The sequence below is a fragment of the Trachypithecus francoisi genome, unplaced genomic scaffold (genome assembly GCF_009764315.1).
Source record: "Trachypithecus francoisi isolate TF-2019V2 unplaced genomic scaffold, Tfra_2.0 Lachesis_group9, whole genome shotgun sequence".
NCBI lineage: Eukaryota > Metazoa > Chordata > Mammalia > Primates > Cercopithecidae > Trachypithecus > Trachypithecus francoisi.
The window spans coordinates 52,649,043-52,653,360 of NW_022681474.1; the positions used below are offsets into that span (position 1 = coordinate 52,649,043).

The following is a 4,318-nucleotide window of genomic DNA, read 5'->3' on the forward strand; positions in this document are numbered from 1 at the left end:
TGGAGAGGGAGACACAGCATTGAATTCTTATTTCAAAGACTTTTTGGGCTTTTTAAATGGAGAATTTGGCCTAAGACCTCCTGTGTCCCAGCCCTTGATAAAGTCGGGGCTGTTGGGAGTGGAATGCATCCATGCCTGGCATCCCCACGGCACCAGGGCGGTGTGTTGTGGCAGGTGCAGTATAAATCCACCTCACTCATAGGACAAGCTCCCTGGTGACAAACACTTTTGTTGATCAACAAGAATTCAACTCCTTTGACCATAAGAAAAGACTCAATGTATATGTCCAGTTCAGCAACAAAAGCCTGTTAATCTTGGGTGTTTAGTGCCTTAGAAGTTGGGCTCCGAGGGAGGGAGTGACAGAGGGGGTTCTGCAGTGTGCCTGAGCAGTGGGGACAACAGCGGCAGGATCCTGGAGGGAGGCCTTGAGCACCTAGCAGGCAAGAGGTGGCACCTGGAGGAGCAGGTGACAGGGAGGCACTGCTGGCCAGGTTGAAGGCAGCTCTTTGGGCTGCACAGAGTCTGTGCTTGGGAAAAGTACTCCGGGCTGTGTCTCAGGCAGATCCTAGGGCTGCAGGGAGCCTGTTTGAGGGCGAGGCACTCGCGGCTATGTCTCAGGCACATCCTTGGGCGGCAGGGAGCCTGTGGTAGGGAAAGGCACTCCTGGCTGTGTGGAAAGCAGATCCTTGGGCAGCAGGGAGCCTGTGCGTATTGGGACTGTGCAAGAGCTAAGCTGAGGTACCTCCCCTGTAGGGAAGAGAAGAGAGAGAAGGTCACTGTGATGCCATTGAAATTGGGCTCAGAAGGCTGCGGCTGCCTGGCTCAAGGGGTGGGGCCAGGACCTATCAGGACCCACAGAGTGGGCCTTGCTGAGCTCCTCCTCTCTCCCCTGGGTGCTGCCTCCAGCCTGGACTCCTCCTTCCAGACTTGGCTCTAGCGTTAAAAGTCCCCTCTGCCTCTCCAGGCAGCCCTGGATCTCTGACTCTGGACTCCCTCAGCCCTCGGTTGAAATTGTTTGCTTCCCCCTGGCAGCTAGGAGGAGGTCCCAATTACCTCTGTGCCCCAGCATGGCCCAGAAGGCTCTAGTGAGCATGTGGAAGGGATGAGCGCTCACCACAGCCCTCAAGGCTGGCTCCAGGGACCCTTGGATGGGTGATGAGCTGAGAAGGCAGCAGCTCCGCGGTTCCCTTGGTTTGGGAAGAGGATGATACAGACCCATAGGAACAGCTAATTCTGTCTTGCAGAAGCAGTTGCTTTGCTTTCATCCTGGGCACACACCAGTGCAGCCAACCCACCACCCACACAGCTGCAAGCCACACAGAGATTGTCTTTGGGTTCGTCTACGATGCCTCTCTCTCTGCTGGCTTCTTAGGCCAACGATCGGGGCAAGCCTGTCTGAAGACTTGATCTGGGCCTTTCTAAAAAGCCCTCAGGGTTACTCTAAGTAAGGTCAAAGGGACTGGGGTTTAATCTAGCCTCTGACCTCAAGCAAGTCACTCAACCTCTTGGGAACGACTTTCCCATCTCTCAAATGGGCCCAGCAATACCAAACACGGATTGGTCACCCACGTCCATTCTTCCTGTCTTCCTTACTAACGAGACCTGATTTTGTTAAGAGAGGCAATGTGCGCAACAAACCACCATGGCACATATTCACCTATGTAACAAACCTGCACATCTGCACATGTATCCCAGAACTTAAAATTAAAAAAAAAAAAAAAAAGAGAGAGAGGCAATGTGCTCAGCTGTAAAATGACCTTTTCCCAGTCTCCCTTGCTGAGCAACGTGGCCATGTGAATGCATTCTGGCAATGGACTATAAATAGGAATTGCTGGGCATTGCTTTAAAGAAGGCTGCTTTCCCTTTTTCCTTCTTCTTCCTGCCTGGAGTATGAGTGTGATGGCTGGAGCTCCAGAAGCTATCTTATAAGCATGAAAGCAAATTGAAAGCCTGGCCTTTTCAAGGAGAATTGTTAGGTTTCCCCAAGGCTGTTCTCTTGGGGCTTAGCAGGCAGGCAAACAGATAACAATCTTTCTCAGAGCCCCTCAGCTTTCCCATTTCTCGATTTGTATAGGCTGTCCTCTGTTTCTGGAATGTTCTTCCTAATGTTGTCTGCCCAGTGAACTGCCGCTCACCTTTTCAGACTCAGCTCCCGCGTGGCCTCCTCCAGGAAGCTCCTTACCCTTGCTCCCAGCTAAAGTGACCACCCTGCTTGGTCTTTCTGGTCATGTGCTGGCAGAAGGCTGAGCCTGTTGTGGGAATTGCCCTGTCCCTCTAGATGTACCTGTCCCTGCTCTGCATGCATGAGGACTGTAACTGCATCCCCTTCCGCATCTGTGGCTGGAGGGCTGCAGTAGGCTCCCAGGATGCCACTTCGCCTCCACCTCCCCATCTGTGATGTGGCGCTGACGATACCCACAGACCACGGCAGGAGCAACAGCCCATCAACGCCTGTGGTTTCCCTGGCGTGGGGCCTGCTCAGCTCCTTCTCCACTCAAGGCCACCCTTCCCAGGCTGTCTGGAATCCCAGGGGTCCCCTGCCAGGCCAGTCTCAGCCTGATGGTCCCCAGGAAACCCTCCATTCCTCACAGGTATTCCCCAGAGCGTGCAGACTTTGAGCTTGCTTGAACCTGTCATTCATGCATAAAGCCTCCCCTTGGGCATGTGAGTGACAAATGCCTCAAATGCTGGATTCCCTAAAAGAGATGGTCTCTCTCTTACTGACAGGGGCCCTTCTCCCCTCTAGGCCCTGTCCTGGGACCTGCCCTCTCCTGCCCCTGCCCTGCTAGTCCCCATCCAGAATGATGCTCACTTTCCCCTTGTGCCCCCTCAAACCCTGTCCTGAGCCACCTGTGTCTGCAGCTGCCTGTCCATCCTCCTCCGTGCCCGATTGAGCTCCTGCCACCTGTTCAGGAATTCAGGCTTCCTTCTTAGTACAGTCCAAGTATGTTAGCCTGCTGTCCCTGGCTCCGCCCATCCCCAAATCTAGTCCTCCCAGGACCATCTTCCCTTCCAGCTCACATCCTTCAGAGATGGTCTGCACTGCTGGCAGGATCCAGTCCCTCCACCCAGCCTGCACGCCAGACCTTCCCCTGCCAGGCTTTTGGGGTCTCCACACCCTGCCTTCAGGCAATCAAATCTCAGCTACTAGAAGAGCTGGCTGTGCCCTGGCACCCTCCCTCGCTCCTCTGCCTTGAGGGCTCTGCTCCTTACCCCTCCATGTTGCACATCTAAGCCCAGCCATCCTGAGCCTCAGCCTCAGCTCTGATGCTGCCTCTGACAAGCTGCCTTCCTCGAAGGGGAGCACCCTGGTCCCAAAGCCCCAGAGCACTAGAGCTGAATCTCTTTCTTTTTCTCCAGCCTCTCTCTCTCCTTGCAGCACAGAGTTGGGGTCCCTTCACATAACAGCACCCTCACCCTGCCTGCCCCAGGTCACACACAAAGTTCAAGGCCGAACCCAGAGCAAGAGCAACCAGCGAGTCTATGGGCTTCGCCCAGACCTCTGCCTGGAGGCACACAGATGATTTCTCCACCTTTCCTTGGGGCTCAAGAAGGTTCAGCACTGTATTGCACCCACCACTGCCCTCCTGACCACAAGCTGACTGGTCCCAGAGCACAGGTCACTTCATCAGTGCTGGGCCACAGTCCAGGCCTCATAGAGGTGGCTTTGTCATGGGGGCTCGAAACCCCATCACACTCCTCCTGGGCACCACCCGACTATAAGGCCCAGGCAAGATCTTGGTGTCTGCTCAGTGCTCTCCTCTGTTCACTCAGGCCCCACCCCCAACCATTTTTCCTCTGAGCAATCCCTGGGGGCAGCCAAGGTCATTGTGCTCACACCCTCTTCTGGCATGGTTAGAAGGCGTGGCGGAACCAGAAAGGATAATGCACTCCCAGAAGGAGGTGGCCCCTCCTCCCGGCACTGCCCACCCAGCCTGGGGGACCTGTGGTGATGCTGTGAGGGGCTGCCTCTGTTCATCTTTGTGGGAGGGGGAAGTGCCAGCTATGGGGCTCCAGGGCCTGCTAGCTGCTGTCCACTCATTTCTCCCTGCCTTCCATCAACCCTGACACCAGTGCTGGGTGAGGGCAGGGGTGAGTCACCCTGCCCAGCCCCTGTTTCTCCCTTTTATTCATCTCTACTCACAGCTAGTCCTTCTTTTTATCCATCTCTACTCACATACTATGAGTCCACTCACATTTTTAATAAGTTACCCTTTTACCATGAAGATGAAAAAAAAGAAGAAAAAAAAACACCCACATGCCTTACAAAGAAAGACCTTCTGATCAGCCAGGTCTTCCTGCGATAAACACCTTTACT

General features: G+C 54.5%; 1 long non-coding RNA gene across 1 annotated transcript; it reads right to left on the reverse strand.

The window, feature by feature from the left end:
* LOC117082423 lies at positions 1 to 2,364 on the reverse strand. The gene is made up of 2 exons (XR_004436606.1): positions 1,115 to 2,364; positions 1 to 747 (listed from the first exon to the last, which is right to left on the reverse strand). It is a non-coding gene; the product is annotated as an uncharacterized LOC117082423 (long non-coding RNA).
* Positions 2,365 to 4,318: the final 1,954 nt, after the last annotated feature.